General features: G+C 38.8%; 1 protein-coding gene across 3 annotated transcripts in view; it reads left to right on the plus strand.

Annotated features, from left to right (window-relative positions):
* LOC125411804 (vomeronasal type-2 receptor 116-like) overlaps positions 1 to 22,473 on the plus strand; it is a 59,071-nt gene that overhangs the window by 2,583 nt on the left and 34,015 nt on the right. The window lies entirely within an intron of this gene.

Consider the following 22,473-nt stretch of genomic DNA (forward strand, 5'->3'; position numbering starts at 1 on the left):
CGTAGGATGTTTGTTTCAATCATTAAGGGAGGTTGTGACTACTGTCCAGTACACTGTTGCCTTTTAGAAGATCACTAACTGAAAACTGCCAGTTTGCATTGGTGACTTCAGCAGGAACCCTGTATGAATTCCCAGCAGAGGTGGTGTAGTACCGTAGTACCGTGTCACCATTACACAGTCTCATTCATTTTTTCTGAAAAAAATAAAGTAACTCTCCCTAATTAAGTTTGTAATGACTAGATCAGGTGTACTGTGGTGTTTAGAGGACCTTATTGGGCAATGTAAGCCATAATAGGGTTAGTGTCAGACCTCTAAAAATGTCAGCAGATGAGTATTATTGGGTGTTTGCAAGAAATTCTTGCCTCTGTTTCTACTATTCCCAGATGCTAAGAAAAGTGTGAGGAGATAATGGTCATACACCTATGTCCAACTTTGTATTTAAAGGCTACTATTCAGAGACTTGATGGGGCTTTTGCATTTTGTTGTTCAAAACAGATAAGGAAAAAAGTAAGAAGTGATGGGCTTTTCTAAAACACTTGGCAGAGCAGCGTTTACAAGTTCTTAAGAGTGCATGTTACTTTATGCTGTTCCCTGTGCCCTAGGTTGTTCAGTTCACCTATGGACCATCTCATCCTATCCTGAGTGATCGTGGTTAATTTCCCTATCTATATTAAGTGGTCCACAAAGATACATCTTTAGATCTGGCCATGATTTCTTTCATGTTTCACTTAAATTGGAACTGGATTGGGCTGCTCATCTCAGACAATGAAGATGGTGCTCAATCTGTTTCATAATTGAGAAAAAGATGGAAAAATATAGTCTGCTTTGACTTTGTAAATATGATGAGTCAACCTACATTTATATTTGTCAAGACGAGAAGTATATTATAACCAAATTATGACATCATTCACAAATGTTCTTTTCATTTATGGTGACACAGACAGTACTCTAACAGTGTCCTTTAGAATGTGAAGATCACTTGGTATACAAGGAATATGGCTTACCACCTCACAGTGGCATTTCTCTACAGGAAATGTGGACTTCACAGTAGACTTATCCCTTGGGATACTTGGGATACCAATGTGATAAGATTTCTCATTTTAAATTTTGATTATACATTGATCAATTTCATATACTCGGATGAATACTTGACAAGTCCTGGTGAATGAAATTTAGTAATCCCGGCTTCTTAGTGCAGATACTGAAAACTTCTCATTCATTGCCTCATTGGAATAGTTAATGGTAGACTTTTGACGTGGCCTTTAGTGAGGCCAATTATGATGTATACAATGCTGTGCATGCTATGTCCCCTTCTGTATATGAGATGTTTCTTCAACAAGATTATAATCAGGCACTGGACAATAGGAAAAAATCTGATATTTACTATTTGAAGAGATAGTGTTTATTCTATTGGATGATATTTGGTATCATCAATGTCATAGTGCTTAGAGATTCTCAGATACCTACATCTAGTATTTTAAGAAATATTCACCAAATATAAAAATTTCTGAACATTTTTCTGTTTTTTTATTTATTTTTATTTTAAAAAATTAGCTATATACTTTTCTCTTTTCCCCTCCCTTTCTCTCCCCTTCCCTTGTACCCTCTCCCATGGTTCCCATGCTCCAAATTTACTCAGAAGATCTGTGTTTTTCTACTTCCAGTGTAGATTAGATCCATGTATAGATCTTAGGGTCCTCATTGCTCGCAAGTTTCTCTGGAATAGTGAATTGCAGGTTGATTTTTCTTTGCTTTGTGTCTAAAAGTCACTTATGAGTTGGCACATAAGACATTTGTCTTTCTGAGTCTGGTTGTCTCACTCAATATGATGTTTTCTAGATCCATCCATTTGCCTGCAAATTTCTAGATGTCATTATTTTTTTCTGCTGAGTAGTATTTCATTGGTAAAAGTACCACTTTTTTTTTATCCTTTCTTTTGTCGAGGGGCATTTAGATTGCTCTAGGTTCTGACCATGACAAACAACGCTGCTACGAACATAGTTGAGCATATGTTTTTGTGGCACAATTGAGCATTTTTTGGGTATGTATCCAAAAGAGGTATTGCTGGGTCTTGAGGTAAGTTTTTTTCTAATTTTCTGAGAAATTGCCACACTGACATCCAAAGGGGTGGTACCAGTTTGCACGCCCACCAGAAATAGAGTGTTCCCATACGCTACAGCCTCTCCAGCAGAAGTTGTCATCAGTGTTTTTGATTTTGCCATTCTTACAGGTGTAAGATGGAACCTCAGAGTTGTTTTGATTTTATTTTCTCTGGTGGTTAAGGATGTTGAGCATTTCCTTAAGTGTCTTTCAGTCGTTTTAGATTCCTCTGTTTAAAGTTTTTTGTTTATGTATGTACTCCATTTTTTTATTAGATTATTTGTTCTTTGATGACCAGTTTCTTGAGTTCTTTGTTTATTTTGGAGATCAGGCCTCTGTTTGATGTGTGTTTGGTAAAGATACTTTCCCATTCTGTAGGCTATCATTTTGTCTTGTTGATCATGTCTTTTGCTTTACAGAAGCTTCTTAGTTTCAGGATGTCCTATTTATTAATTGCTTTTCTCAGTGTCTGTGCTACTGGGGTTATATTTAGAAAGTGGTCTCCTGTGTCAATGCATTCAAGTATATTTCCCACTTTCTCTTCTATGAGGTTCAGTGTAACTGGTTTTATGTTGAGGTCTTTGATCCATTTGAACTTGACTGTTGTTAATGGCCATAGATATGGGTCTATCTTCATTCTTGTACATGTTGATATAAAGTTATGACAGCACCCCTTGTTGAATATGCTTTCTTTCTTCCATTTTATATTTTTTGTTTCTTTGTCAAAAATCATATGTTTGTAGGTGTGTGGATTGATACCTGGGTCTTTGATTCAGTTCTATTTGTCTTCCTGTCTGTTTTCTGTCAATACCAGGCTATTTTAAGTACTGTAGTTCTATAGCAGAGTTTGAAGTTAGGGATTGTGATACCTCCAGAAGTTCCTTGATTGTACAGGATTCTTTAGACTCTCCTGGGTATTTTGCTTTTCCATCTGAAGCTGAGCACTGTTCTTTTAGTCTTTGAAGAATTTTGCTGAAATTTTTATGGGCACTGCATCTGTAGATTGCTTTGGGTAAGATTGCCATTTTTACTTTGTTAATTTTACCTACTAAGAGCAGGGAAGATCTTTTCAATTTCTAGTGTCTTCTTCAATTTCTCTCTTCAAAGATTTAGTGTTCTTGTCATACAGGTCTTGCACTTGTTTGGTTAGAGTTACTCTGAGATATTTTATGCTATTTGTGGCTATTGTGAAGGGTGATGTTTCTATGATTTCTTTCTCAGCCCATTTATCATCTGTGTAAAGGAGCGTTACTGATGTTGTTTTGAGTTAATCTTGTATCATGCCACATTTCTGAAAGTGTTTATGTGTAGTAGAAGTTCCTTGGTAGAATTTTTAGGGTCGCTTACGTAGACTATCATATCATCAGCAAATAGTGAGAGTTTAACTTCTTTTCTGTTTTATAACTCTTTGCTGTCCTTTTGCTGTCTTATTGCTCTAACTAGAACATCTAGAATTATATTGCATAGATATGAAGAGAGTAGACAGCATTATCTTGTTTCTGATTTAAGTGGGATTGCTTTGTGTTTTTCTCCATTTAGTTTTATTTTGGTTGTTGACTTGCTGTATATTACCTTTATTACGTTTATGTATGTTCCTTGTATCCCTGATCTCTCCAAGACCTTTATCATGAAGGAATGTTGTATTTTGTTGAAAGCTTTTTCGGCATCTAATGAGATGGTCATGTGCTTCCCCCCCATTTGGTTCTTGGCTTTTTATGGATCAGAATTTTTTAAATTTTTTAATTCATTTTTATTTTTATCTTTTTACTTTTTAATTATTACTTAAGAAAATACCAATCCAAATTCCCACTTCCTCCCCTCCTCTGACTTCCCTCCCTCTCCCTCTGGAGACCCTCCCACCTCACCCCCTGCAATCCTAAGAGAGGGCAATGCATTCCACCCCCTGGAAAGTACAAGGCCCTCCCTACTACATCTAGGTTGAGCAAGGTATACATCCAGAGTTTAGGATCCCCAAACCCTGGATCCTAATTCAGTAGAGAAATATGCCAGTGATGCTGTCAGAGGCCCCTCAGTCTGCTTCAACTGTCAATCACATTCAGAGGGACTTGTTTGTTCCCACGCTCATTCCCTCCCAGTCCAGTTTGAGTTGGTGAGCTACTGTTAGTGCAGGTAAACTGTCTCTGTGGATGAACCCCTCATGGTCTTTAATTCTTTGTTCATACTCTCACTCCTTCCACTCTTCAGCTGGATCTTGGGAGCTCAGTCCAGTGCTCCGATGTGGGCCATTGCCTCTGTTTCTATCTGTTGTTGGATGAAGGTTCCATGACAATATTTAAGATAATCATCCGTCTGACTACAGGCCAGTTCAGACACCCTCTCCTCTATTGCTTAGGATCTTAGTTGGGGTCATCATTGTATATTCCTGGGCATTTTTCTAGAACCAGGTTTATTGTTATTCCCATAATGGCTCCCTCAATCAAGATATCTCTTTCCTTGCTCTCATATCCTTCCTCCATCTTGACTATCCCTTCTCTCAAGTTCTCCTCAACACCCTCTTTTCCCCTTCCTTTTACTCCCTGCCCCCATTCTCCCAAATTTTTGTCTGTTTTCAATTTCCAGGTGGGTGTATATATGTTTTTCTTTGGGTTCATCTTATTACTTATCTTCTCTAGGATCATGAACCGTTGGCTGGATGTACTTTGTTTATGACTAGTATCTTTATTTATTTCTTCCTTGACCCAGGGGTGGTTCAGTAGTTGATTGTTCAAATTTCATGTGTTTGTGGGCTTTCTTTGGGTAACATTGTTGTTAAATTCTAACTTTGCTCCATGAAGCCGTGATAAGATACAGTTGTTTACTCCATTTTTTTAAATATTTGTGGATGTTTGATTTGTTACTGAGTATGGGATCAATTTTAGAGAAGGTTCCATGAGGTACTGAGAAGAAGGTATATTCTTTCCTGTTTGGGTGGAATGTTCTATAGATGTCTGTTAAGTCCCTTTGGTTCATTACATTTGTTAGTTTTCTTATTTCTCTGTTAAGTTTCGGTCTGGTTGATCTGTCCATTGGTGAGAGAGGAGTGTTGAAATCTCCTACTATTAGTATGTGGGGTTTGATATGTGGATTTGAGTTCTGGTAATGTTTCTTTTAAATATTTGGGTGCTTTTATACTGGGGCATACATATTCAGTATTTAGACTTCATCTTGATGAATTGTTTTTGTTATGAGTATAAAGTGTTTTTCTCCATCTCTTCTGATTGATTTTAGTTTGAAATCAATTTTGTTAGTGGGTGTTAGTATAGCCACACCCACTTATTTCTTAGGTCCATTTGATTGGAAAACCTCTTCTCAATCCTTCACTCTGAGGTAATGTCGGTCTTTGAGGTTGAGGCATGTTTCTTGTATACAGCAGAAGGCTGCATCCTGTTTTTGTATCCATTCTTCTAGCCTGTGACTTTTTATAGGTGAATTGAGTCCATTGATATTAAGAGATATTAATTACCAGTGGTTGTTGATTCCTGTTATTTTTTGGTAGTAGTATTTGTGTGTTTCCCTTCTTTGGATTTTGCTGGTGGGAGGATATCTGTTGCCTGTGTTTCGTAGGTGCAGTTATCTTCCTTTGGTTGGGGTTTTATTCTAGTACTTTCTGTAGGTCTGGGTTTGTGAATATGTATTGTTTAAATCTGGTTGTGTCATGAAATATCTTTCTACCTCCATTGATGGTGATTGAAAGCTTTGATGGTATAGTAGTCTGGTCTTGCATCCCTGGTCTCTTCATGTCTGCAGCATATCTGCTTAGGATCTTCTGGCTTTCATGGTTTCCATTGAGACGTTGGGTGTAATTATGATAGGTCTACCTTTATATGTTACTTGACCTTTTTCCTTTGCAGCTCTTAATATTCTTTCTTTATTCTGTATTTTGTTGCATTTTGATTATTATTTTTTGATCCTGTCAATTTGCTGTTCTGTAAGTGTCTTGTACCTTCATAGATATTCTTTTGTAGGATGAAAAAGTTTTCTTCTGTGATTTTCATTGAATTTATTTTCTGTAACATGAAGGGGCCTGTTTGTTTGGGGGTTTTTCTGTCCTCCCACCAGGTCCCCACAATTGTTTAGTCCCAGAGGAAAATCACACAAGAGATCTCTATAAGTTATAAAGCTGATTGGCCCATTATCTCTAACCTCTAACTGGCTAACTCTCACATCTTGATTAATCCATTTTTCTGATCTATGTTAGCCATGTGGCTCAGTACGTTTTACAGTGGGGCAGCTCACATCCTGCTGCTTCGGAGATCTGGGGAGGAATGAGAGGAATCAACTACCTCCTCCCCAGAATTCTCCTGCTCTCCTTGCATCATTTCCACTTCCTGTCTGGTTTCGCCGCCTACACCTCCTGCCTGGCCAATCAGAGTTTATTTTTTTATTTTTTTTGAAAGTAATTTTATTAAATTATAAAAGTTTCCATTTCCACCCCTCTTCCCAACACCCTCCCACTCCCCCCACTCCCTCTCCTCCTCCCTCTTCGTCCCTTAGGACAGTCAGGGTTTCCTGCCCTGTGGGAAGTTCAAGTTCCTCCCCCCTCCCTCCAGTTCCAGGAAGGTGAGTATCCAAACAGACTGGATCCCCAAAATCCAGTATATGCAGAGGAAACAAGTCCCAGTGTCATAGTCAATGGCTTTTCAGAAAGACTTCGGGTGAGCCACATTCAGAGAATCCGGCCAAATTCCGAGAATCTGGTTAGATCATGTCCTCGGTCAGTCCCAGTCCAGCTGGCCTTGGTAAACTCTCATTAGATCCGTCCCCTTGTATCAGTGGGTGATAGCATCCCTCGCAGTCCTGATTTACTTTTTCATGTACTTCCTCCTTCTGCTCCTCATTTGGACCTTGGGGGGCTCAGTCCGGTGCTTCAATGTGGGTCTCCGTCTGTATCGCCATCCTTCGCCAGATGAAGGATCTATGGTGATAAGCAAAATATTCATGAGTATGGTTATGGGCCAAGGCCGGTTCAGGAACCCTCTTCTCTGTCCAGAGAACAATCTGGGGATCTCTCCTTGGACCTGGGATCCCAAATATAATCAAGTCTCCTGTAAACCTTAAAATGACTCCCTTAGTTGAAATATATTCGTCCCTGATCCCATATTCATCCTTCCTCCCAAGGATGATTTCCAAAGTGGCTGCACAAGTTTGCATTCCCACCAACAATGGATGAGTGTTCCCCTCATTCCACATCCTCTCTAGCATAGGCTATCATTGGTGTTTTTGACTTTAGCTATTCTGACAGGTGTAAGATGGTATCTCAAAGTTGTTTTGATTTGCATTTCCCTGATCGCTAAGGAGGTTGAGCATGACCTTAAGTGCCTTTTGGCCATTCGAAGTTCATCTGTTGTGAATTCTCTGTTCAGATCAGTACCCCATTTTTAAATTGGGTTAATTAGAGTTTTAGTGTCTAGTTTCTTGAGTTCTTTGTATATTCTGGAGATCAGACCTTTGTCTGATGAGGGGTTGGTGAAGATCTTCTCCCAGTCAGAAGGCAGCCTATTTGTCTTACTGACAGTGTCCTTTGCTTTACAGAAGCTTCTCAGTTTCAGCAGGTCCCATTTATTCATTGTTTCTCTTATTGTCTGTGCTACTGGGGTCCTACTTAGGAAGTGGCCTCCTGTGCCTATATCTTGTAGACTACTTCCCACTTTCTCTTCTATCTGGTTCAAAGTGGACAGATTGATGTTGATGTCTTTAATCCATTTGGACTTGAGTTTTGTGCATGGTGATAGATATGGATCTATTTTCATTCTTCTACAGGTTGACATCCAGTTATGCCAGCACAATTTGTTAAAGATGCTTTCCTTCTTCCATTGTATACCTTTAGCTCCCTTGTCGAAAATTAGGTGTTCATAGGTTTGAGGGTTAGTATCTGGGTCTTCTATTCGATTCCATAGGTCGACTTCTCTGTTCTTATGCCAATACCAAGCTGTTTTCAATACTGTAGCTCTGTAATAGAGTTTGAAGTCAGGGATGGTAATGCCTCCAGAAGTTCCTTTATTGTATAAGATTGTTTTTGGCTATCCTGGGTTTTTTGTTTTGCCATATAAACTTGATTATTGTTCTCTCAAGGTCTGTGAAGAAGTTTGATGGGATTTTGATGGGGAATGCATTGAATCCATAGATTGCTTTTGGTAGAATTGCCATTTTTACTATGTTGATTCTCCCAATCCAAGAGCAGGGCAGGTCTTTCCATTTTCTGGTATCCTCCTCAATTTCTCTTTTCAAAGGCTTAAAGTTCTTGTCAAATAGGTCTTTCACTTCCTTGCTTAGAGTAACCCCAAGATATTTTATGTTATTTGTGGCTATCGTGAAAGGTGATGTTTCTCTGATTTCCCTCTCCGCTTCTTTATCCTTTGTGTATAGGAGTGCCACTGATTTTTTGGAGTTGATCTTGTATCCTGCCACGTTACTAAAGGTGTTTATCAGCTGTAGGAGTTCTTTGGTAGAGTTTTTGGGGTCGCTTATGTACACTATCATATCGTCAGCAAATAACGAAAGTTTAACTTTATCCTTTTCAATTCGAATTCCCTTGATCTCCTTATGTTGTCTTATTGCTATTGCTAGAATTTCAAGCACTATATTGAAGAGGTATGGAGAGAGTGGACAGCCTTGTCGTGTTCCTGATTTTAGTGGAAAGGCTTTGAGTTTCTCTCCATTCAATTTGATGTTTGCTGTCGGCTTGCTGTAAATAGCTTTTATTATATTTAGGTATGATCCTTGTATCCCCAGTCTCTCCAACACCTTTATCATAAATGGGTGTTGAATTTTGTCAAATGCTTTTTCAGCATCCAATGAAATGATCATATGGTTTTTTCTTTCATTTTATTTATATGATGGATTACATTGATAGATTTGCGTATGTTGAACCAGCCCTGCATCTCTGGGATGAAGCCTACTTGATCATAATGGATAATTTTTCTAATGTGTTCTAATGTGTTTTTCTAATGTTTTCTAATGTGGATTCGGTTTGCCAGTATTTTATTGAGAATTTTCGCATCGATGTTCATGAGTGAGATTGGCCTGTAATTCTCTTTCTTGGTTGTGTCTTTGTGTGGTTTTGGTATTAGGGTGACTGTAGCTTCATAAAAGGAGTTTGGCAGTGACTCTTCTTTTTCTATATTGTGGAATACATTAAGGAGTATAGGTATTAGCTCTTCCTGGAAGTTCTGGTAGAATTCTGCATTGAAACCATCTGGTCCTGGGCTTTTTTTGGTAGGGAGATTTTTGATAACAGCTTCTAATTCTTCACGACTAACAGGTCTATTTAGATTGTTCACCTGGTCTTGATTTAACTTTGGTAAATTGTATTTATCTTAAAACCAATCCATTTCTTGTACATTTTCCAAATTTGTGGCATATAAACTTTCGTAGTAAGATCTAATGATTCTCTGAATTTCGCCTGTGTCTGTGGTTATGTCCCCCTTTTCATTTCTGATCCTATTAATTTGCATGTTCTCTCTCTGCCGTTTGATTAGTTTGGATAAGGGTTTGTTGATCTTATTGATTTTCTCCAAGAACCAGCTTTTTGCTTCATTGATTCTTTGGATTGTTTTCTGTGTTTCTATTTTGTTGATTTCAGCCCTCAGTTTGATTATTTACAGTCTTCTACTCCTCCTGGGTAAATCAGCTTCTTTTTTTTCTAGAGCTTTCAAGTGTGTTATTAAGTCTCCAATGTGTGCTTTCTCCGTTTTCTTTAGGTGGGCACTTAGTGCTATGAACTTTCCTCTTAGCACTACTTTCATTGTGTCCCATAGGTTTGAATACGTTGTGTCTTTATTTTCATTAAACTCAAGGAAGACTTTAATTTCTTTCTTTATTTCTTCCTTGACCCAGGGGTGATTTAGTAGTTGACTGTTCAACTTCCATGAGTTTGTTGGCTTCCTGGGGGTACCATTGTTGTTGAATTCTAATTTTAATCCATGGTGATCTGACAAGACACAGGTGGTTACTAATATTTTTTTGTATCTGTGGAAGTTTGCTTTGTTACCGAGTATGTGGTCAATTTTCGAGAAGGTTCCATGAGCTGCAGAGAAGAAGGTATATTCTTTCCTATTTGGGTGGAGTGTTCTATAGATGCCTGTTAAGTCCATTTGATTCAATACCTCCAATAAATCTCTTATTTCTCTTTTAGGTTTCTGTCTGATTGACCTGTCCATTGGTGAGAGAGGAGTGTTGAAGTCTCCTACTATTAGTGTGTGTGGTTTGATGACTGCCTTGAGTTCTAGAAGAGTTTCTTTTACATAAGTGGGTGCCTTTATATTAGGGGCATAGATATTCAAGATTGAGACTTCTTCCTGATGAATTGTTCCTGTTATGAGTATATAATGTCCATCTCCATCTCTTCTGATTGATTTTAGTTTGAAGTCGATTTTGTTAGATATTAGAATGACCACACCCACTTGTTTCTTAGGTCCATTTGCTTGGAAAACCTTTTCCCAACCCTTTACTCTGAGTAGGTGTCTGTCTTTGTGGTTGAGGTGTGTTTCTTTGTAAACAACAGAATGTTGGATCCTGTTTTCGTATCCAATCTCTAAGTCTGTGCCTCTTTATAGGTGAGTTGAGTCCATTGATATTAAGTGATATTAATGACCAGTGATTGATGACTCCGGTCATTTTTTTGGGTAGTAGAGTGTATGTGTTTTCCTTCTTTGAGTTGTGGTTTTGAAAGGTCGCTAGATGTCTGAGTTAATGTAGGCAGTGTTGGGAATGTTGGATTCCTTGGGTTGTGATTTTCCTTCTAATGTTCTCTGTAAGGCTGGATTAGTAGCTATGTATTGTTTAAATTTGTTTTTTTCTTGGAATATTTTGTTTTCTCCGTTGATAGTGAACAATAGCTTGGCTGGGTAAAGTAGTCTGGGCTTGCATCCATGGTTTATTAGTTTCTGCAGTACCTCTATCCAGGACCTTCTGGCTTTCATGGTTTCCATCGAGAAGTCTGGTGTAAGTCTGATAGGTTTACCTTTATAAGTTATTTGACCTTTTTTCTTTGCAGCTCTCAATATCCTTTCTTTAGTCTGAATGCTTTGTGTTTTGATTAGTATATGACGAGGGGATGTTTTTTTCTGATCCAGTCTATTCGGTGTTCTGTATGCTTCTTGAACCTTCATAGGAATATCGTTCTTTAGGATGGGAAAGTTTTCTTCTATAATTTTGTTGAGTATATTTTCTGGACCTTTGAAATGCAATTCTTCTCCTTCTTCTACTCCTATTATTCTTAGATTTGGTTTTTTTATTGTGTCCCACAGTTCCTGAATGTTTTGTGATGAGAATTTGTTGGATTTGCTGTTTTCCTTGGTCAGAGTGTTTAATTTCTCTATGGTGTCCTCAGAGTCTGAGATTCTTTCTCCTATCTCTTGTATTCTGTTGGTTATGCTTGTTTCTGAAGTCTCTGTTTGTTTACCGAGATTTTCCATAGCCAGCCGGCCCTCGGTTTGTGATTTCTTCAATGACTCCATTTCAGTTTTCAAATCTTGAACTGTTTCCATTACCTGTTTGATTGTTTTTTCTTTGTTTCCCAGAATTTCATTTACGGATTTACTCATTTCTTCAAACTTTTTGGTATATTTCTCTTCCATTTCTTTACTCATTTCCTCAATCTTTTTGTTATACTTATCTTCCATTTCTTTACGGCAGATTTTCACCTCCTGTTTAAGTTCCTCTATTATTTTCATAAAGATCCGTTTAGAGTCGATTTCTTCTATTTCTTCTGGAGTAGGGTGTTCAATTCTTCTAGTTTCATGCTCTCTGGATTCTGGAGATGTCATGTTGTCTTTCAGGTTGTTGGAGGAATTCTTGCATTGGCGCCTGCCCTTCTCCTCCACTCTGGATGAAACGCCTCAGCACTTTCTGGATAGAACACCTCACCACTCTCTGTGTAGGACTTCACAACACTCTCTGGATAGAGCTCCTCAGCCCTCTCTGGGAATAGCTCCTCAGCAGTGCAACAGGGCTAGGTGGTCTTCCCAGGACCCAGGAGACAAAGGGTCCTCAGCAGTGGAAGGAGGGGAGGGGGTCCCTTGGAACACCAAAGACCCTGCTGCAGAAGCTGAGGGGGGAGGGGCTGTGCTCTTTTCCTGGACAGGCAGGCTGCCCAGGCGAGCACCCACTCACCTCTCTGGGAAGAACTCCTCAGCAGTGCAACAGGGCTAGCTGGTCTTCCCAGGACCCTCAGCGTTTATTTAAAACATGATTGACTGAATACAAACAATTCTCCCGCACCAATTTTCCATGTCCTTTAGCTGGAGTTCTTCTCATTTTTCTACTCCTATTATTCTTAGGTTTGGTCTTTTAATTGTGCCCCAGATTTCCTGAAAGTTTTATGTTAAGAAGTTGTTGGATTAAATGTTTTCTGTGACCAATGAATCATTTTCCTCTATAGTATCTTTATCATCTGAGATTCTCTCTGCTATCTATTGTATTCTGTTGGTTATACTAGCCTCTGTAGTTTTTGTTCATTTACCCAGATTTTCCACATCCATAATTCCTTAAGTTTGTATTTTCTTTATTACCTCTATTTCAGTCTTCAATCTTGAACTGTTTGCGTTACCTGTTTGATTGCTTTTTCTCAGTTTTCTTGGATTTCTTTGACAGATTTATTAATTTCTTCCAACTTTGTTTCTCTTTTCCTTTATTTCCTTAAGAGGGTTTTTGATTTCCTCTTTAAAGTTTTCTATCATCTTCAGAAAGTTACATTTAAAATAGTTTTCTTTTGCTTTTTCTGGGTTAGTGCTACGGACCGGCTCAAGGGAGCCACTCAGACCGTAAGGGAATCAGGGCGAAGGCACAGGAGAAATCAGGATACGGCGAGGAAAGTGACACACAAACACTCTCAATATTGAGGCATGCTGTGGCGATTTACTTACTTCAGTGCAGGATTATATATTTTTTACAATCAAAGAACTTGGCAAAGGCATACATCATCAAATCATAAAATAGAAAAGAACAGCATAAAATAGTTTACAAAAAGAATCTTTGAAGATGCTTTGACTTGGGCACAAGGACTTCTGCTTTCTCACACTTTACAAAACAAACTCTCTCCTCTTGCCTTCAGAGAGATCACTGCCCTTGAGCTAGACCATCTTTATCAGCTTGCAGGTGGCTGGTTGGTTTGAGCTAAGTGACCTTGTGTGCCTGGGTGAGAAAGAAAAAGGCTACTATCTCCCTGGGAAAGCTTTCTGCTAGGAAAATTCTAATACATAGTCTTGAATCTTTCTGAAGTTTACTTTATATCACTAACTTCAACTTTCCTCCCTTCTCAATTCTCAGGCTCAGATATTGTCAATTTAGGCTAGGTCTTTTTCTTCCCATAAGAAAGGTTTCATAGGCCTTCTGTTTACAATTGCACATACTTCTCAGGCAAATGCCTAAAGCTTCTAAGGTGTATCCTAGTAAAATTAACTCCTTTTGTTCCACATCATCAAGGAATTGTCCTAATGATGATTCTGGCAATTCCCAGAACTAGCTACTTTTTTAAGGCTTTGATTAATAGCGGAGCAGAATTCAAAAATGTCCTTAGCAGTCTTGTTTGTATTCGCAACTGCCTGGAATAGTCTGATCTGTTAGCAATATGCAAGAATCACAAATAACACACAGACAAGGGAAAAGACACACATATGGCTCCAAGGACAGCCAGGTCGAGTCAATACTAATGGCAACTCAGGTAGCATTACACCACAACTGATTGCCAGGGACCCGCCTGGAACACACAGCTCCTAGAAGCACAAATCCCACTCCTACCGGCAATATTTGCCCATCCAGTCAGCATTTCTGCTACACTGGCAAGACAGCCGTGGATGTAGCAGGTTAGTATGATCACATCTTCCTGTTGTGTGATCACTGGGTTCTTGTATTACCATGTAGCTATTTAAATAGTTGGGTGAATTCTTGCATTGGCACATACCCATCTCCTCAATTGATGCTGGCAGTGTCTTTTCATCTTAGTCCAATCATTGCAGTGGCCTTCTGAATCTTTGGGTATTGTTCTTGGTCTGTTCTGTACTGTCAATGTCTATGTCTCAGGGAGACATTGAGGTCTCTCCTAGCCTGCTATCTTGGTCTTCTCTCCTGGTTCTCTCTTTTGGTCCAATCTGTGCAGTCACAGCTTGTGCTTTATAGTTCCTCTTTTGGTCTTCTCTGCAGGAAACTCTTCCTCTGGCTGACTAGATAAGTTGAGGCAGGTATGGGAGGAGCCCGGAGGTTTGCCCTATTTTGGAGGTCCTAGAGAGTGGGGTATCCTGCTATGTGTCTGGTCACTCATTTTGTCCCCTCAATATTGTTGCAAACTGTGTTTCAGAGTTCCACTGAAGGTGCAGGGCAATAGGCAAGTTTGGGGGCAGGATGGGGCGGGGTATTAGGGAATCCTACCTGCAGGAAACTTTACTGCTGACACCATGTTTATTTTTAAATATACAATAAGATCTCTGCAGAGCAGTAGTCCTGTTTCCCTCATCACAATTACTAAATAAGACATATCACTACCCACAGCAAAGACTTGACTCATAATTTCCTATATTCTCTGCAATTCATATCCACTGAAAGAAGTTCATAAACCCTAGTGCACTGAATAGTGCTCTGGTAGTGCAGGTTCTAGAAAACAAACTAAATCCATGACTCGAAAAATGGTATAAATGTGTCACTTCTGATAAGGAAGTGACTCCTGGTGGAGCAGGCTTTAGCGAGAGACCTCAGTGAGCCTGGGCATGAGTCAGGGAGCTTCAAGGGACAGGCCCAAGTCAGAGACCTCTGTGGGACCGAGTCAACCCAGAGAACTCCATGGTAGCAGGCCCAAGCCAGGGACATCTACGGGAACAGGCCTGAGCCAATGACTTCTGCTGGAGCAGACCTGAGGTAGAGAAAAATCACCCCTCACAATAGTCACAAATAGCATAAATTATTTCAGAGTAACTCTACCCAAACAAGTGGAAGACCTGATTGATAAAACTTTAAATCTTTGAAGAAAAAAATTAAAAAAGACACCAGAAAATTGAAAGATCTCCCATGTTCTTGGGTAGGCAGAATTAACATAGTAAAAATGGCAATCTTACCCAAAACAATCTACAGATTCAACCGAATGCCCATCAAAATTCCAGAAAAATTTTTCATAGACCTAAAAGAACAGTACTCAACTTCATATGGAAGGACAAAAACCAGGATAGCCAAAACAATCCTGTACAATAAAAGAACTTCTGGAGGTATCACAATCCTTGACTTCAAACTCTACTACAGAGCTACAGAACTGAAAACAGCCTGGTACTAGCATAAAAACAATCAGGAGGTCCAATGGAACCAAATCCAAGACCCAGATATCAAACCATACAACTAAAAACACCTGATTTTTGACAAATAACAAAAAATATCAAATGGAAATAAGAAAGCATATTCAACAAATGGTGGTAGCATAGCTGGATATCAAAATGTAGAAGAATGAAACAGATTAATATCCATCACCATGTACAAAACTCAAGTCCAAATGTTTCAAAGACCTCAACATAAAATCAATCACACCGAATCTCACAGAAGAGCAAGTGGGAGGTACACTTGAACACCTTGGCATAGGAGACCACTTCTTAAATATAACCCCAGTAGCACAGACACTGAGAGAAACAATTAATAAATGGTACTTTCTAAAACTGAGAAGCTTCTGTAGAACAAATGACATGGTCAGCAAGACAAAATAGCTGCCTATAAAATGGGAAAAGTTCATCACCAACCCCACATTGGAGAGAGGTTTGATTTTCAAAATATACAAAGAACTTAAGAAATGGGCCGTCAAAGAACAAATAATCCAATGAAAAAATGGATCTAAAGAGAAAACTCTCAACAAATGAATCTAAAGTAACTGAAAGACACTTAAGGAAATGCTCAACATCCTTAGCCATAAGAGAAACTCAAATCAAAATAACTCTGAGATTCTATCTTACCGGAGTATGAATGGCCAAGATAAACAAAACATTGATGGCAATTCTTGTTGGGGAGGATGTGGGGTAAAGAGAATACTCCTCCATTGCTGAAGGGAGTGCAAACTGCTTCAACCCTTTGGATATCAGTATGGTGATTTCTCAGAAATTAGAAAACAACCTACTTCAAGACCCAGCAATACCACTTTTGGGTATATACCCAAAGGATGCTCAATTGTACCACAAGGACATGTACTCAACTATGTTCATAACAGCATTGTTTGTCACAGACAGAACTTGGAAACAACCTAAATGCCCCCCTACCAAAGAATGGGTAAGGAAAATGTGGTACATTTACACAATGGAATACTACACAGCAGAAAAAATAATGACATCTTGATGTTTGCAGGAGAATGGATGAATCTAGAAAACATCAAATTTAGTGTGATAATTCAGATCCAGAAAGTTAAATATCATAGGTACTTAGTCATAAGTCGCTTTTAGACATAAAGCAAAGAAAAACCAGCCCTACAATTCACAATCATAGAGAACCTAGACAACAAAGAGAGACATATATAAATCTAATCTACATGGAAAGCAGAAAAGGACAAAATCTCCTGAGTAAATTGGGAGCTTGGGGTCCATGCAAGAGGGTAGAGGGGGAGGAAAGTATAGGAAAATATATAACTAAATAAAACAATAAAGATTAAAACAAACAGAATATCATTTCCTTGTTTTTATTTGCTTCTAAGATACTTAACAAAAGACTTCTTTGCAACCACTATTGGATTGTAAAAGGAACAAAAAAGGAAACCAAAGAAGCAGAAGAAAAGAGCCAGCAAAGGGTATTGATCAGTGAGAACTGAGAAGCGTGGAGGGATGTCATATTTTAGAAATCAAATATTCAACTTGTGTTCTCATTATTAATAATTGGTTGGGAGAAGGAAGAGTGATAGGTCTTTTTTTTTTTTTTAGTAAATTTTATTAAATTATAAAAGTTTCCATTTCCGCCCCCCCTCCCAAAACCCTCCCACTCCCCCCACTCCCCCCCTCCTTCCCCTCCGTCCCCCAGGGCAGTCAGGATTTCCTGCCCTGTGGGAAGCTCCAGCTCCCTCCCCCTCCCTCCAGGTCCAGGAAGGTGAGTATCCAAACAGACTGGATCCCCAAAATCCAGCATATGCAGAGGAAACAGGTCCCAGTGTCATAGTCAATGGCTTTTCAGAAAGACCCCGGGCCAGCCACAGCCAGAGAATCCGGCCAAATTCCGAGAATCTGGCTAGATCACGTCCTCGTTCAGTCCCAGTCCGGCTGGCCCTGGTAAACTCTCATCAGATCCGTTCCCTTGTATCAGTGGGTGATAGCATCCCTCGCAGTACTGATTTCGTCTTTCATGTTCCTCCTCCTTCCGCTCCCCCTCCGGACCTCGGGGGGCTCAATCCGGTGCTCCAATGTGGGCCTCCGACTGCATAGCCGTCCTTCGCCAGACGAAGGATCTATGGTGATAAGCAAAATATACATCAGTATGGTCATGGGCCATGGCCGATTCAGGCACCCTCTCCTCTGTCCAGAGAGCAATCTGGGGGATTTCTCCTTGGACCTGGGATCCCATATATAATCAAGTCTCCTGTAAACCCTAAAATGGCTCCCTGATCCCATATTCATCCTACCTCCCTCCCCTCCCCATCCCCGGCCACCAAGCTTTCCCCGTTCCTCCCCTACTCCCTTCTCTCTAGTCCTCTCCCCCTCCATCGACCCTCCCACCCCCCCACGCACCCGAGGTTACCTGGGACTCATGTCTATTTCCTACCTCCTGGTGGATAGCTAAATAATCTTCATCAGGTTCATCTTCTTATTTAGCTTCTCTAGGATCACGAATAATAGGCTCAAAGACCTTTAATTATGGTTAGAATCCACTTATGAGTGAATACATACCGTGTTCCTCTTTTTGGGTCTGGCTTACCTCACTCAGTAAAGCGTTTTCAATTTCCATCCATTTGCATGCAAAATTCAAGATGTCATTGTTTTTTACCGACGAGTAAAACTCTAATGTATATATGTTCCACACCTTTTTTAACCATTCTTCTATTGAGGGGCACCTAGGTTGTTTCCATGATCTGGCTATTACAAATAGTGCTGCTATGAACAAAGTTGAACAAATGCTTTTGTAGTATGTTAGGGAATCTTTAGGGTATATTCCCAAGAGTGGTATTGCTGGGTCCTGAGGGAGGTTGACTCCCAGTTTCCTGAGAAACCGCCACACTGATTTCCACAGTGGCTGCACGAGTTTGCATTCCCACCAACAATGGATGAGTGTTGCCCTCACCCCACATCCTCTCCAGCATAGGCTATCGTTGGTGTTTTTGACTTTAGCTATTCTGACAGGTGTAAGATGGTATCTCAAAGTGGTTTTGATTTGCATTTCCCTGATCGCTAGGGAGGTTGAGCATGACCTTAAGTGTCTTCTGGCCATTCGAAGTTCATCTGTTGTGAATTCTCTGTTAAGTTCAGTACCCCATTTTTTAATTGGGTTAATTAGAGTTTTAGTGCCTAGTTTCTTGAGTTCTTTGTATATTTTGGAGATCAGACCTTTGTCTGATGAGGGGTTGGTGAAGATCTTCTCCCAGTCAGAAGGCAGCCTTTTTGTCCTACTGACAGTGTCCTTTGCTTTACAGAAGCTTCCCAGTTTCAGTAGATCCCATTTATTCATTGTTTCTCTTACTGTCTGTGTTGCTGGGGTCCTACTTAGGAAGAGGCCTCCTGAAATTAAAGTCTTCCTTGAATATAATGAAAACAAAGACACAACGTATTCAAACCTATGGGACACTATGAAAGCAGTGCTAAGAGGAAAGTTCATAGCACTAAGTGCCCACCTAAAGAAAACAGAGAAAGCACACATTGGAGACTTAACAACACACTTGAAAGCTCTAGAAAAAAAAGAAGCTGATTTACCCAGGAGGAGTAGAAGACTGGAAATAATCAAACTGAGGGCTGAAATCAACAAAATAGAAACACAGAAAACAATTCAAAGAATCAATGAAGCAAAAAGCTGGTTCTTGGAGAAAATTAACAAGATCGACAAGCCCCTATCCAAACTAATCAAACGGCAGAGAGAGAACTTGCAAATTAATAGGATCAGAAATGAAAAGGGGGACATAACCACAGACACAGAGGAAATTCAGAGAATCATTAGATCTTACTACGAAAGTTTATATGCCACAAAGTTGGAAAATGTACAAGAAATGGACATTTTTTTAGATAAGTACCATATACCAAAGTTGAACCAAGACCAGGTGAACAATCTAAATAGACCTGTTAGTCGTGAAGAACTAGTAGCTGTTATCAAAAATCTTCCTACCAAAAAAGGCCCAGGACCAGATGGTTTCAATGCAGAATTCTACCAGAACTTTCAGGAAGAGCTAATACCTATACTCCTTAATGGATTCCACAATATAGAAACAGAAGAGTCACTGCCTAACTCCTTTTATGAAGCTACAGTTACCCTAATACCAAAACCACACAAAGACACAACCAAGAAAGAGAATTACAGGCCAATCTCACTCATGAACATTGACGCGAAAATTCTCAATAAAATACTGGCAAACCGAATCCAAGAGCACATTAGAAAAATTATCCATTATGATCAAGTCGGCTTCATTCCAGAGATGCAGGGCTGGTTCAACATACGCAAATCTATCAATGTAATCCATCATATAAATAAAGTGATAGGTCTTAAATAGTATATGAACTGAAGCACTCAGGTCTGGTGTTTTCTTTGGATTGTGTTGAACATTTAGAAATCAACATTTAACATGCATAAACTGTGGTTCTATTATAAACTGGATAGTCTTCAAATAGTAGAATTCATAAATTTTTTTGGATGTGGTCTGATTATTGGTTCTCAAGACAATTGAAACCCAAGATTTGGCTAAATAATTTGTATAGACTATTGATGCAGCCTAGTCCGCACTGTATATGCTGTGTGGATTCAATTGCTCCAAATATGAAGCTGATTTCCCTGAAATGAACTTTGTGATACTATGCCCAGTGTGTAGTTGTGAATTCTGAATTTGTGAATCTTCTGGAACCAGTAATGCACGTCTCAGTGTGGATCACCTAAAAAAGTCCCTCACAACCTTTCTAAAGACATTAGCATAAACAGGTTGATGCGAATGTCAAAGAACCAAATTCTCACAAAATGGCATCCTCTCATGGACCTTAATTTTCACAAGATGAATGATGTCACAAAACTACCTGAACTTGCCTCATATATGTTTATCATATGGCCTGCAAATATCAGATGCCGAGTCCATGAGAAGAGTGTTAAAGATTTCTCAATGTGTGAGGAAACACCTTCAAAATAGAAGGAATCAGGATTATATAAGTATCTATCTTTGTCCACAGACATAAAAGCACATGGCGACACATGGATGTCCATTTTATATGCTTCTATTTGTGGCATGCCACAATTCACACTGTCCAGACATAAATTATTTTCTTCTGTTTGCTAGAAAACATTACACTTCTTTTTGGTTAGTTTCATTCATTTCATGTGCTTTTGAAGAAGAAAGCAGAATGAAGACAAGAATGGAGTCTTGGTGGCAGTTTGTGTCTTCTCACTTGCAGCAGTGCATTGGCCCATGGATAAAGAGTATTTCATCACCATTTTGAATATGTAGTAAGTTCCTTTTTATGTTGTATGAAAATATCATCATGGTTATTTCATGAGGGATAGAAGATGAAGATCAGAACATTTGTTTGAAATTTCTGCCCTGTTTTCCCAGCCTGCATATCAATAAGCAACCCAATTCTCTCTTTTAGAGAATTAATGCTATTTTTCTACTTTTAATTTGTACCAAGAGTGCTCTGTTTTTATCCTGGTTACCCTCCAATTCACAGGTCTGAAGCTGAATGAAGAAAGGGCTCTCTACATTGCTCCATTCTATATAGCCATCCACTTCATAGATTCTATATAGCACAGTAGCAGGAGATGACTTAACAAATGAAACCCCATTCTATTTCAAATAGTATCATCCTAAGACGTCCCAAGTAAATGGTCATAGATTACAATCAAATGATGGACATTTATCAATGTGTTGGTCTGAATGCATGTGCTAGGGCAACTAATATTTGTAACACAGCTGGGTGTGGAGAGTTTTCACATAGATATACTCTCTTGAATGCTCTGCATCTGGTCTCATTATTTCTTTTGAAACTGCGTGGAGAATGGAAGTAGGAGACATGTCCATTGTGAACATCATGTGTTCTTATTTCTCCATACTTCACTTACATACAAGTACAATCACTGCCCTTTAATTTCAAAGTTCATTTATTCAAACTATTTTTAGTAAACAAGGAATTACAAACTGTAAGTGATATGCTTGCATTCTTTTAAAAGTGAGACTGTCATTTCCCTTGTCACCTTGTCTTCTTGTCTTGGCATGTAGTATTAGCAACACATGAGAACAGGAATAGAGGAGTTACTTGTTAACTCATCTTCACCATTATTTAAAAAAATGTGTCTTCTCTCTTTGTATCTAAATTGTTATTATCCAACACTTATTTCCCATTTACCTCTTATATTTGCTTTCATTAATTTTGCTAATATAACTGTATATTTTGCCTATATTTGCACTATACACATTTGGATTTTATGAGTTGTTTATATCTGTTATCAAACACAGCAATTTAGTTCATGGGGCTAATCTACCAGCTTAAGGAATTTATATTTCTTAATGTTTGTGGGAAAAGAAATTAATGTTTGAACATCATAAGATCTAGTCTCAAATTCCTATTGTGTGTTACTAAAATTTTCATCGATAATTCTTCTGTGCGGTAATAAAATTATTCTAAAATTAATTTTATTTTAAAAATGTGCAGGTAAATATATAAAAAGATAACAGTGGTACAATGTATAAGTGGAAAAGAGATTGTATTTTACTCTGAGTGAATTATTCAGAATGAGAAAGTATGTTTGATGTTTATTTGTCAGTTGATATGAAATGACTATTTCGTATATGAAGAGACAGAGTTATTGTTCTTCTCAAAAAGATCACCACAGATTGGTATTATTCACTCCCAACTGACTTGTTATCTACTTTTATTACAAAAATACCCTTAAACATTTTCCTTACATTTTATATAGTACTTTATTTTACAAAGATGTTAGACTGGCAAATACAAATTTTTGTAGGATGCTATTGTTGTGTTACTGTAACTGAAAAAGTAGTCAAAAGCTGTTTTCTGGAGTAAAAATTGTGTTTGTCAGATATACCCAGTGTGAATATGTGACAATCTGTGAATTAGGCGAATAGTACTTAGGAGGTAGTACATGGCCTTAATCTCTGTACTAAGGACCTGGAGCTGGAGTATCGCTGTATATTTGAGGCCAGTCTAGTCTATAGCAACGTATTGTTAAAAACATTGGAATCAGCTGGGTATTGGTGACACATGCCTTTAATCCTAGGACTTGGGAGTC

This window comes from Myodes glareolus, chromosome 1, assembly GCF_982192425.1.
Source record: "Myodes glareolus chromosome 1, mMyoGla1.1, whole genome shotgun sequence".
NCBI classification, from domain to species: Eukaryota; Metazoa; Chordata; class Mammalia; order Rodentia; family Cricetidae; genus Myodes; species Myodes glareolus.